Source organism: Dermochelys coriacea, chromosome 3 (genome assembly GCF_009764565.3).
Source record: "Dermochelys coriacea isolate rDerCor1 chromosome 3, rDerCor1.pri.v4, whole genome shotgun sequence".
Lineage (NCBI taxonomy): Eukaryota > Metazoa > Chordata > Testudines > Dermochelyidae > Dermochelys > Dermochelys coriacea.
The window spans coordinates 49,102,178-49,116,026 of NC_050070.1; the positions used below are offsets into that span (position 1 = coordinate 49,102,178).

At 42.8% G+C, this 13,849-nt stretch overlaps 1 long non-coding RNA gene across 2 annotated transcripts in view; it reads right to left on the reverse strand.

Moving 5' to 3' along the window:
- Positions 1–9,862: 9,862 nt before the first annotated feature.
- LOC122459260 overlaps positions 9,863–13,849 on the reverse strand; it is a 38,703-nt gene continuing 34,716 nt past the window's right edge. For both annotated transcript variants that reach the window (XR_006279813.1, XR_006279814.1), the window contains exon 6: positions 9,863–9,875. This is a non-coding gene — a long non-coding RNA (uncharacterized LOC122459260). The remainder of the gene's footprint in view (positions 9,876–13,849) is intronic.

Below are 13,849 nucleotides of genomic sequence, written 5' to 3' on the forward strand. Positions count from 1 at the left end.
AGCCATAGGACTTCCCTGAATTAATTCTGTTTGAACTGCAGCATATGTTTTAAAAAAACATCCAATCCTGATTAAAAGTTTTCAGTGGTGGAGAATCTACCATGGCCCTTGGTAGGTTGTTCCAATGGTTAATTATCCTCACTGTTAAAATTTTGCACCTTATTTCTAGTCTGAATTTGTCTAGCTTTAGATTCCAGTGACTGGATCTTGTTATACCTTTTGTCTGCTAGAGAGCATTATCAAATTTATTTTCCCCATGTAGGTACTAAAGTCACCACTCTAACCTTCTCCTTGTTAAGCTAAACAGATTGAACTCCTCAAGTCTATCCCTATAAGGCATGTTTTCTAATCCTTGAATCATTCTTGTGGTTCTTCTCTGAACCCTCTCCAATTTATTAATATCTTCCTTGAATTGTGGACACCAGAGCTTGACACGCTATTCTACTCATGTTCACACCAATGCTAAATGTGGCTGTAATGTAACCTCCCTACTCCTGCTTGATATTCTCATGTTTTTACTTCCAAGGGATGGCATTAGCCCTTTTGGCCACAGCTTTGCACTGGGAGCTCACATTCTGCTGATTATCCATTATTACCCCCAAATCTTTTCCACAGTTACTGCTTCCCAGGATAGAGTCCTACTTCCTATAAGCATCACCTATATCCTTTGTTTCCAGATAACTTCCATTTGTCTATCTTAAAATGCATATTATTTGCTTCAGCTTAGCTTACCAAGCGATTTAGTTTGCTCTGTATCAGTGACCTGTCGTCTTCATTATTTACTACTCCCTCCAACTTTGTGCCAGTAAAAATGTTATGTTTTTTCCCAGGTCATAGATAACAATGTTAAAAAGTATATGACCAAGAATCAATCCCTCTGGGAATTCAACAGAAACACACCCACTCAGAAATGATTCCCTGTTTACAATTACATTTTGAGACTGGACAGTTAGCCAGTTTTTAATCCATTTAATGTGTGCCATATTAATGTTTTATTGTTCTAGTTTTTTAATCAAAATATCATGTGGTATCAAGTCAAATACCTTTTAGAAACTTAAGTATAATGCATTAACACTATTACTTGTATTAACTAAACCTGTAATCCCATCAAAAATGTCAAGTTAGATTGACAGTATCTATTGTCCCTAAATTCATGTTGAATAAAATTAATTTTATTACCCTCTTTTAATTCTTTATTAATCAAATCCTGTATCAGCAGCTCCATATTTTGCTTGGGATCTATGTCAGGCCGATAGTCCTATAATTACCCACATCATTCCAGTTACCCTTTTCAAATATTGGCACAACAACATTACTTTTCTTCCACTCATCTGAAGCTTCCTTAGTGTTCCATGACTTATTAAAATCATCCTTAATGGTCCAGTGATCTCCTCAACCATTTCTTTGAAAACTTTTGGATGCAAATTAGCCAGGTTTGCTGATTTTAAAATGTCTATCTTTAATAGCTGCTGTTTAATATCCTCCTGAGTACCTATTAGAATGGAAAATGTTTCCTCAATCATCAGCAAGTGACTCCTCTACTTTCATCCAGAATGGAAAACTGGATCTTTTCTTTATTTCCATTCTACTAGGGGAACAGTTCCCCTGTTGGGTGGTGGTGGTGAAAAAGGAATTGGATCCTCTACACAGACTTACTGGAGGAACTTGAGCCCCCTTTTTTGCACTCTGTGGCATAGCAGTTCTTTTTTACCCTGCTTATCTCAGCAGTATCAGTGGAGAGCTGTTCATTTGAAGTGACAGACTCACCTCCCCAACTCTCTCTCTCCTCCCCAGAAGGAGGGTCAGCTGTTTCAGGTTGCTCTCATAAAAAAACCAACCTTCCACACAAACTTCCTCATGGATACATTTTACAAAAACTAGACAAGCCATTTACAACACAAACTTTGCTTCTCTACAAAGGAAAAAGGACACTAAACTATCTAAACTGCTACATGCCACAAGGAGCCACAACAGTAGTTCCCTTAACTCACCCAACAATATTGTTAATCTTTCCAGCTATACTCTTAGCCCAGCAGAAGAGTCTGTCCTAGCTCAGGGTCTCTCCTTTTATCCCTCCAGGCCCATGAACATGATACAGTTCTGCGGTGACCTATAGTCCTACTGTCTCCGACTCAAAGAATATTTCCAACATGCCTCTGAACAACATACTAACCCACAGAATCCTTCCTACCAACACTACAAAAAGAAGGATTCTGCATGGACTCCTCCTGAAGGTCGAAACAACAGACTGGACTTCTACATAGATTGCTTCCGTCAATGTGTACTGGCTGAAATTGTGGAAAAGCAGCAATACTTGCCCCATAACCTCAGCCATGCTGAACACAATGCCATCAACAGCCTCAGGAACAACTCAGACATCATAATCAAAAAGGCTGACAAAGGAGGTGCTGTTGTCATCATGAATAAGTTGGAATATGAACAAGAGGCTGCTAGGCAGCTCTCTAACTCCACATTCTACAGGCTATTATCCTCTGATCCCAATGAGGATTACCAAAAGAAACTACACCATCTGCTCAAGAAGCTCCCTGAAAAAGCACAGGAACAGATATGTGCAGACACATGCCTAGAACCCTGACCAAGGGGTATTCTATTTGCTATCCAAGATCGATAAACCTGGAAATCCTGGATGCCCCATCGTCTCAGGCATTGGCATCCTAATAGCAGGATTGTCTGGCTGTGTGGACTCTCTCCTCAGGACCTACGCTATCAGCACTCCCAGCTATGTTCGAGACACCACTGACTTCCTGAGGAAACTACAATCCATCGGTGATCTTCCAGAAAACACCCTCCTGGCCACTATGGATGCAGAAGCCCTCTATACCAACATTACACACAAAGGTGGACTACAAGCTATCAGGAACAGTATCCCCAATAATGTCACGGCAAACCTGGTGGCTGATCTTTGTGACTTTGTCCTCACCCACAACTATTTCACATTTGGGAACAATATATACCTTCAAGTCAGCGGCACTGCTATAGGTACCCGCATGGCCCCACAGTATGCCAACATTTTTATGGCTGACTTAGAACAATGCTTCCTTAGCTCTCGTCCCCTAATGCCCCTACTCTACTTGCGCTACATTGATGACATCTTCATTGTCTGGACCCATGGAAAAGAAGCCCTTGAGGAATTCCACCATGATTTCAACAATTTCTATCCCACCATCAACCTCAGCCTAGACCAATCCACACAAGCGGTCCATTTCCTGGACACTACTATGCTAATAAGCGATGGTCACATAAACACCACCCTATACTGGAAACCTACTGACCGCTATACTTACCTACATGCCTCCAGCTTCCATCCAGGACACACCACGCGATCCATTGTCTACAGCCAAGCTTTAAGATACAACTGCATTTGCTCTAATCCCTCAGACAAACACCTACAAGATCTCTATCAAGCATTCTTAAAACTACAATACTCACCTGCTGAAGTGAAAAAATGAATTGACAGAGCCAGAAGAGTATCCAGAAGTCACCAACTACAGGACAGGCCCAACAAAGAAAATAACAGAACGCCAATAGCTGTCACCTTCAGCCCCCAACTAAAACCTCTCCAGCGCATCATCAAAGATCTACAACCTATCCTGAAAAATGATCCCTCACATTCACAGATCTTGGGAGACAGACCAGTCCTCGCTTACAGATAGCCCCCCAACCTGAAGCAAATACTCTCCAGCAACCACACACTACACAACAAAACCACTAACCCAGGAACCTATCCTTGCAACAAAGCCCGATGCCAACTCGTCCACGTATTTATTCAAGTGATACCATCATAGGACCTAATCACATTAACCATTCCATCAGGGGCTCGTTCTCCTGCACATCTACCAATGTGATATATGCCATCTTGTGCCAGCAATGCCCCTCTGCCATGTACATTGACCAATATGGACAGTCTCTACGCAAAAGAATAAATGGACACAAATCTGACATCAGGAATCATAACATTCAAAAACCAGTAGGAGAACACTTCAACCTCTCTGGCCACTCAGTAACAGATTTAAAAGTGGCAATTTTGCAACAGAAAGTCTTCAAAAAACAGACTCCAACTAGAAACTGCTGAGCTTGAATTAATATGCAAACTAGATACCATTAATTTGGGTTTTAATAGAGACTGGGAGTGGCTGGGTCATTACACATATTGAATCTATTTCCCCATGTTAAGTATCCTCATTTCTTGTCAACTGTCTAAATGGGCCATCTTGATTATCACTACAAAAGTTTTTTTCTCCTGCTGATAATAGCTCATCTTAATTAATTAGCCTCTTACTCCACCTTTTCATGTTCTCTGTATGTATGTGTGTATATATATATATATATCTATAGCTATCTTCTTACTATATGTTCCATTCTATGCATCCGATGAAGTGGCTGTAGCCCACAAAAGCTTTATGCCCAAATAAATTTGTTAGTTTCTAAGGTGCCACAAGTACTCCTGTTCTTTCAGCTGTTTCAGAATGCCCACATGGTGGCATTAGTGTGCATGCAGACCTTTCAAAATTAGGGGCCCAATGCTCGGTCTCATTGAAGCTGACCAAGTTACTTCTAAGTATTGGAGAGCTAAATTGGGCCCTAGGTGTGTTTCATTCCCATGTTGTGTGAAATGTGGGTGGCGGGAAGTCTCAACTCAAGCTGTAGCCAGTACCACCCTCCATAGACTGAAATAGCATGGAGACTACCAAATTACCATATGAGTATTATCCTTTCAGGTCAAGGTTGAAGCAAATTTCAGAATACTGTGGGGGAAACTTCCATTCTCTCTGCTTGGCCTAGTGGCAGACCCCGATTTTGTAACCAGGAGTGGGCAATGGGTCATTGGTGGTGTCTCCCTATTCAGTGGGTGCACTCTCCTCTGCTGCTGTAGCCTCCTCCTTGTCCTGCTGAGGGGGCCCCCACTGCACCTGCACTGCAACCCTAATCCCAGCTGGGTGGTCATGATGGAGGTGTGGCCAGGCCAAATTTGAGTGAGTTGGATTGTGACCTGGTGCAGAGAGTTCAGTGTCATGTGACTCTGTGTGCTGTGTTGCAACACCCAGAGTAAAGAACTAGGCCCATCTCTGTGGGACAGGAGCCACCACTGCTGGGTAAGTGCAGGGCGGGCTTGCTTTCCAGCCCTGTGTGCAAAGGCACCACACAGACACATGAAGGCCGAGGGCAGTTGTCCCCTGTTTTCCCCCAGTTGGCTCCACTACTGTGCTGTACCTCAGCCTGTACCTTTTCTGTAGGTAAATAGAGGACCGTAGGCTCTAATGCTGCTAATTCAACATTTTTTCAAGAGCACTGAATTCACTAAAAATAAAATATTTCTTGCCTTTTTGATGCAAATATTGGCCATATAATTTATTTTTATACAGTAGAAGCAACAGTAGACCAGCTTAAGTGGCAGAGCTGGAAATCCCCAAATATTCTTATTACTGCAAAAAGTTTCATAGCACTTGCAGGGACACTGGAATATCAATTTCCTTTCTCTCTCTCTAATCCCTGATAAGGCATTAAAACATTTGCCTCTGTCTCAGAATCTTATGTCACTGAAGTGCTGTGCATCACTGTACTGTGTGTGGTTGACAGAAAAACTGATGTGGAAGAAGTATCACAAATATAAAATCATCTTCCATGTACCCATTGTTAAAGTACCAAGATCTGATGCTCTGCACAGGTGCCAGAAGTTCAGAGACTAATTAGGATTGAGACAAATTGAATCGTATTTTTGAGATCAGAAAGTCCTATGCTTCAGGTCCATAGCGTGCCTAGTTATAATTTCTGCTAGCAGTAAATTGTACCTCAGTATTTGGGCATATTTTTTATAGTATGCACAGGTAGCTTACCACCAAGGCATTGTAATTGTGGTTTCCTACTAGAATCACTTGAAATTTGAATAGCTTCTCAAATAAAAAGGATAAGGATTAGTAATTAAGCAATATCTTTGAGCAATATCCAAGTATACAGTGTATTTGGTGGTTTTACATTCCTTCAGTATCTTAGTTTATCCAGTTTTGGTCTAGCCACAAAATGGATTCTATTCCAGAAAAAATGGATTGCAATGGTATTATATATTTGGTAAAATGTTTTCTTTTTTTTTCACATCCTTTAGCTGAAAAGGGAAGTCTTTTTTAATTTATAATCAGTCAGATGATATCAGGTTAGTCACAAAGAGTAGAAATAATGCAGGCCCAGTGGGCCCATCCCAAGCCATTGTTCACAATACATCTCTCAAGGGCCCTGCCGATTCCTCTTCACAAGTGTTTTTTCCTTACATCCAATCAGTTCAAAAGGACCTGTAGGATGCTATGACTGAGCAATGGAATACAAAATGCCAAAGCTTGTTTCTCTGTTGTTGGCATCCTTTCGTCTGTGAGAGACGTTGGGATTTGCAGCCTATGATGTCGATAGTTTGCAATGTCTCATGTAACTGAATGTGAGATTTGCATGATCTTTGGCAGTTGTTGCAAATGTATGTACCTTGATTGGGAGATGCTTGCTTCCTATGGGCTCTTTTATCTTCAAGCTGTAGGAGCCAGCTTCTCTCATGGACTTTGATACCCTGCTGCAGACGATGGTGCCACTTGTTATGATCACTTGCCAGGATTTCCCATTGGCCAGGATCAATTCCAAATTCCTTCATATCTCACTTGCATGTGTCTTTATAGTGAAGCTTGGGACATCTTGTTCTCATTCCCTCTGATAGCTCCCCATATAGCATGTCCTTGGGTATGAATCCATCTTCCAACCTATTCCAATGGCCCAGTGAAGTTGTCTTTGCTTGAGCAGGGCTGTCATACTTGGTAAATTTTCCCTTTGAAGAACTTCTGCATTGGTAACTTTATCCTGCCATTTGGTGTTGAGTATGTGGTATAACCCACGTAGGTGGAAACTGTTTAACCTTTTCTCCTGATGAGCATAAGTTGTCCATGTTTCCCCACCATACATGAGAGTGCTGAGGATGCAAGCTTGGTACATTACCATTTTGGTTTTGATGGTAAGCTTTGAGTTGTTCAATGCTCTTTTAGTTAATCTGCTACAGGTGCTGGCAGCATTTCCAATGCAAACATTTAGATTTTTATCCGGTAAGAGGTTGGTGGTCACTGTAGAACCTAAATAGGTGAACTTTTGGACTACTTCTAGGTGGTTTGCATTTAAGGTAATTGAAGGATCTTGTGGAACCCTCTGTCATAATACAGTGGTTTTCAAACTAGGGCTGCTGCTTGTTCAGGGAAAGCCCCTGGAGGGCTGGGCCAGTTTGTTTACCTGCTGCGTCCGCAGGTTTGGCCGATTGCGGTTCCCACTGGCTGCGGTTCGCCGCTCCAGGTCAATGGGGGCTGCAAGAAGGGTGACCAGCACATCCTTTGGCCCGTGCCACTTCCCGCAACCCCCATTGGCCTGGAGCGGCGAACTGCGTCCAGTGGGAACCGTGATCGGCCAAACCTGCAGACGCGGCAGGTAAACAAACTGGCCCGGCCCACTGGGGCTTTCCCTGAACAAACAATGGCCCTACTTTGAGAAACTGTCCTAATACAACCATTTTTTGATGCTGATGGTGAGAGCAAATGCCTGACAGCCACTTTAAAGGCAGTCCATGAGTTCTTGTAGTAGATCTTCATTGTGGGCTATGAGGGCAACATCATCAGTGAATAGAAGTTCCCTGATTAGCACCTTTTTGACTCTGATCTTTGACCTTAATTTGGGTCAGGCTGCAGAGTTTCCCATCTGATCTTGTGTGGAGATACAATCCATATTTCATGTCCTTAAACGCACAGTTCAAGCTTCAATATAAAGTGAAGATAATAATACACCTCTACTGATGTGTGTTGTGCTTCAACTACCAGGTGCAGTAAATCTAATTGTGGTTGCATAAATAACAGAAACTGAAATGAGAATCAGTTGATTACATTGACTCATTTTGGTACAATAACATCATTTTCATATTGGATGTCAGTTGAGTGTTAAGGCTGGAAATGTTTTTCTTGACTTGGTTTTGCAAAATTTAAACTGGTATTACAGACAGATAATTAATCAGGCAATTGTTTAGCAGTTCATCTTTTTCATAGAGAACCTGAATTTATCTAGCTTTCAAAAGAATAGTGCTATCAACCTGTAAACTTTTTCACTTTGCTCCTCCTCAATGATATTGGGTTTAGCCCTTAAAAATATGCAAGAACAATGTTGAATTACGAATTGCAACATGGATGCTGTGGACCTAAATCTTGTTCTAATCCTAACTAGCTTTTCCACCAGGTCATCTAACAGTTGTGAGCATAGCATAATAATTCACAAAAAATCATGGACAAGTCATAGGAAAACAATGATTTTATCCCTTTTATCATTTTGTCAGTTTCTTCTTTGTTCTTCCACCATGAGGGGCTGTTAGTAGCTTCTCTCCCATTTGGCCTGGGTCAGGTTGTGGAGTGAAAGGCTGGAAATTCCTCTCTGCCACAGTTTGCGTGGCATTTATTTGCAGAAGGAAAGAGAGGGCAGAAGGAAGAAGTTCTAACCATTTTAAAGGAGATATTAAACTACATCCTTCATTCGCATCCCCCTTACCCTTGGAATGTAAAGTATGTGAGTCATCACTTTCCTTTACCTAGCTTGAATGCCAGACCTGTCAAAGCATGGGATCATGTTGCCTTCTAGTAGCTGTCCAACGTAGGGTAAAAGCACCCTAATATAATCATTAATGATAATATTGCTGCAACTATAGGAGACTCTTTTAGCTCAATTGGTAGGAGCTTGTGTACCAGAAACAGAAAGTCTTGAGTTCTGTCCTTGCCATTGACAAGGAAATCCAGCCAAGGAAATTTGTTTCCTTTCCTCCATCTTACTTCTCCTAGGTGATATAGCAGAAATCAATTTATGTCCTACTGCCCATTTGCCATAGAGGTGTGTGTTAGAAAAGTTCTAGAGGCTTTGTTGTTGTTGTTGCTCTGATGTGAGAACCTGATAAGAATCTACAGGTAGAAACACAGCAAGTAGCGGAAGCATAATTATTTTCCCCTTGTTGTAACACCTGCCTGCCTTTCTATTGGTTCTGACAACTGAGCACTCTCCCTACCAGCTAGACTAATTCACTCAGAACATGGTTATACAGACTACTGGGTCAAAAGGCACTTGGGAACAGCTGCAATGTTGTTTGTGTGTGTACGTGCAGGTTGGCACTACATCAGTGTCACTTAATTTTAACTAAAAAAAAGAAAAGGAGTACTTGTGGCACCTCAGAGACTAACAAATTTATTAGAGCATAAGCTTTCGTGAGCTACAGCTACCGAAAGCTTATGCTCTAATAAATTTGTTAGTCTCTAAGGTGCCACAAGTACTCCTTTTCTTTTTGCGAATACAGACTAACACGGCTGCTACTCTGAAACCTGTTAATTTTAACTGTAGTTTTCAACTGCAGCTGCAGCTGGGAACACAACCTGACATTAGCACAGAAACATCTATCAATCAGTGTGACAGCCTAAGTTCTAACTAACTTTCTTGATCAGAGACAAGAAGATACTCATGTACAGATCATTTTTACCTTAGCTGGAACTCAGAACACATTCTAAGGCATAGGTATAGGTAAGTTTATTTGGCACTTGGAGTGTACATAGGTCTAATTTGTATTTGAGGTTTCAAGTATTTGTATTTTATTTGTGTTCATTTCCATTTGTTCTTTTAATGTATCAAAGAGACATCTATGGGCTGAAATCTATTTAGGGTTTTATACTTCATTTATGACTGAAGTATTTGAGTGTGAAATAGCATAAGGTCTGATCTTCATGTTGCTTTTGGATGATGAAAATACTGAGAGACCAAAGATTATATTGCATTGATTAAAAAAAAGATATGTGGGCAATGATGCTTTTAGTATGCTGAGGACACCTATGCATGTATATATGAGGCAGAGGGAGACAGGTATTAAGTCACAGAATCATAGAATATCAGGGTTGGAAGGGACCTCAGGAGGTCATCTAGTCCAACCCCCTGCACAAAGCAGGACAAATCCCCAACTAAATCATCCCAGCCAGGGCTTTGTCAAGCCTGACCTTAAAAACTTCTAAGGAAGGAGATCCCACTGCCTCCCTCGGTAAGTCTGCTGAACACTTCCCGTTATACAATTCTGTTTTCAGTTGCTAATAAACTTTAACTGTTTGGTTTGAGATTTTCCACTCTTAATGTCTGCTTCAGGCTGATTTTCTTTCTTTCTTTCTTTCTTTCTTTCTTTCTTTCTTTCTTTCTTTCTTTCTTTCTTTCTTTCTTTCTTTCTTTCTTTCTTTCTTTCTTTCTTTCTTTCCAGCCAAAAAAACTTGGTTAGCCCTGAGAACAAGGATAGGGAAAAATTCATTGTTTTGCACAAGTTAAAAAATTCTGGTGACCTTTGCTTTGAAAGACTGTGTTATCTGAGAAGGACTTTCCTTGCAATTACAACTTTAGTCTACTGCGGGCTGTGCCCAGTTCAGGTATGGCACCTGAATTGAGAGCAGGGAGCCGGTCGCCTCTGTGCTTTCAGTGACCCCCTGATGTGCCAAAAGAGCAGAGAAAGAAGCTGCCCAATACTTCTGGGGATTTTAGCAGGAATGTTGTAAGCATGACATGAGAAGTAATTCTTCCTCTCAACTCTGCGCTGATTAGACTTCAGCTGCAGTATTGGGTCCAGTTCTGGGTGCCACGTTTCAGGACGGATGTGGACAAATTGGAGAGAGTCCACAGAAGAGCAACAAAAATGATTAAAGGTCTAGAAAACATGACTTATGAGGGAAGATGGAAAAACTTGGGTTTGTTTAGTCTGGAAAAGAGAAGACTGAGAGGGGACATGGTAACAGTTTTCAAGTATGTAAAAGGTTGTTACAAGGAGGAGGAAGAAAAATTGTTTTTCTTAACCCCTGAGGATAGGACAAGGGAGGTTTAGGTTGGACATGAGGAAAAACGTCCTAACTGTCAGGGTGGTTAAGCACTGGAATAAATTGCCTAGGGAGGTTGTGGAATCTCCATCATTGGAAACTTTAAAGAGCAAGTTAGACAAACACCTGTCAGGGATGGTCTAGATAATACTTAGTCTTGCCTTGATGCAGGGGACTGGACTAGATGACCTCTCAAGGTCCCTTCCAGTTCTATGATTCGAATGTAGTGTATACAAAGCTGGACGTGCAGGAAGTGGGTTGAGTAGAGTCACAAGCTTGGGGTGTGGTGGCAGAAACTGGGTTTGGAGGCTGGAAGGTAAGGGAGAGAGAAACTGAGACTAGGTATTGAGATTGTTGGGAGCCTGAGCTAGGCAAGGAAACTCGGGGCCGGGACAGAGAATGGGATTGGGAGCTGGGGAAGACTGAAACTGCTGGGCAAGCGGACTAGGAGTTGGGGATGGGAACGAAAGGATTTGTATCCTATAGATAGGGGCTAGACTGAGATCAGATAAGGTGCTGAGGGAGGAGACTGGGATTGGGTAGGCCAGAAGACAGGGACAAAGTTCTGGGGGTGGCGGTACATACTGAAATTGGACAAGGAACCCAGGGAGGAAGATTGGTACTGGAAGTTAGTGATAATGGGACACATGTTTGGGGTGTGTGCATGAGACTGTAGACCAGGTAGGGAAGGGAGACAAATTGGATGACGAGCTGGACATGGGGAAGTGGGACTGGCTGGGAAATGGACAATGGTAGGGACATGGAGCTGGGGGAATCATGGGAGAGCTGGGAACAGCTGGGCAAAGAGTCTGGGACTAGGATGACAAACCTGAGGAGTGGCCATTGCCACTGGGTTGAGATTCCTGAGGAGTGGATACTGGGACTGTTAGTGATAAGAATGGGACTAGGATGAGGAGCCAGTGGTGGGGGAGAGTAGGACTGCCTGAAGGACATGTTGGAGGTGATGGAGCAGAAGGGATCAAGCTAGAGGGAAATGGGCAGAAGAGTCTGTGCCTTCCAGAGATTAGAATGGAACCCAAGATTCTTGAATCCCACCATTCCTTTGCTGTCCGCAGATATTTGTGAAACCCAAAAGCAAAGTGTCCAATCCTTCTTTAGTGATGGTCCATATCTAGGATGGCAATCTACTACTGCTATCAATTACCCTGATGGTCCATGTGGAGTCAATATAATGCCACATGATGGAATTCCTGGTTTTTTCAGTTTGTTTTTAAAAAAACTAGGAAATTTCTCACACACAAAAACTACATTAAAAGAACATTTGCACAGACAATCTTAATTCTGGCATTTCCTAACTTTGAGTGCTTGACTTTGCAACCTTAATAATATTCTTTTAACATAGTTTTGGGTATGTGAAATACAGAATCTTACGCTGATCAGCTGTTGCAATGAAATGGATAAACCACTAACTGCAAGAGCTGGGGACTTAGGGTATGTCTACACTACGAAATTAGGTTGAATTTATAGAAGTCGATTTTGTAGAAAGCGTTTTTATACAGTTGAATGTGTGTGTGTCCACACAAATGCTCTAAGTGCATGTAGTCGGCGAACTGTGTCCACAGTACCGAGGCAACCATCGACTTCTGGAGCTTTGCACTGTGGGTAGCTATCCCACAGTTCCTGCAGTCTCCACCACTCATTTGAATTCTGGGTAGATATCCCAGTACCTGATGGGGCTAAAACATTGTCGCGGGCGGTTCTGCGTACATATCGTCAGGCCCCCGTTCCCTCCCTCAGTCCGTAAAAGCAAGGGCAGACAATCGTTTTGCGCCTTTTTTCTTGAGTTACCTGTGCAGACGCCATACCATGGCAAGCATGGAGCCCGCTCAGCTAACCATCACCGTATGTCTCCTGGGTGCTGGCAGACGTGGTACTGCATTGCTACACAGCAGCAGTTTATTGCCTTTTGGCAGCAGACAGTGCAGTATGACTGGTAGCCATCGTCAACGTAGTCCTGGGTGCTCTTTTAACCGGGCGCCTGGGCAAACATGGGAGTGACTCAGCCAGGTCATTTCCCTTGTTTCGTCTCATGGCGATTGAGTCCTACCGGCAGTGCACTGTCCTTTAATCTGCAGCCAGCAGAAGATGATGGCCAGCAGTTATACTGCACCGTCTTCTGCCGAGTACCCAGGAGGTGATGATGGCTAGCAGTCATACTGCACAGTCTGCTGCCAGCAAGATGTATAAAGATAGATGAAGTGGCTCAAAACAAGAAATAGACTTGATTTGTTTTGTATTTATTTTCTCTTTCCCTCTGTGAAATCAATGGCCTGCTAAACCCAGTTTTGAGTTCTATCCTTGAGGTTTTGAGTTCTATCCTTGAGGCGGCCATTCAGTTTCTCGCAAAGCCACCCCTTTTGTTAATTTCAATTCCCTGTAAGCCAACCCTGTAAGCCATGTCGTCAGTCACTCCTCCCTCCGTCAGGGCAACAGCAGACAATTGTTCCGCGCCTTTTTTCTGTGCAGACACCATACCACGGCAAGCATGGAGCCTGCTCAGATCACTTTGGCAATTAGGAGCGCATTAAACACCACACGCATTATCCAGCAGTATATGCAGCACCAGAACCTGGCAAAGCAAAACCGGGCGAGTAGGCGATGTCAGCGCGGTTACGAGAGTGATGAGGACATGGACACAGACTTCTCTGAAAGCATGTGCCCTGGCAATGTCGGCATCATGGTACTAATGGGCAGGCTTATGCGGTGGAACACCGATTCTGGGCCCGGGAAACAATCACAGACTGGTGGGACCGCATAGTGTTGCAGGTCTGGGACGATTCCCAGTAGCTGCGAACCTTTTGCATGCGTAAGGGCACTTTCATGGAACTTTGTGACTTGCTTTCCCCTGCCCTGAGGCTCAAGAATACCAAGATGAGAGCAGCCCTCACAGTTGAGAAGCGAGTGGCTATAGCTTGTGGAAGCTT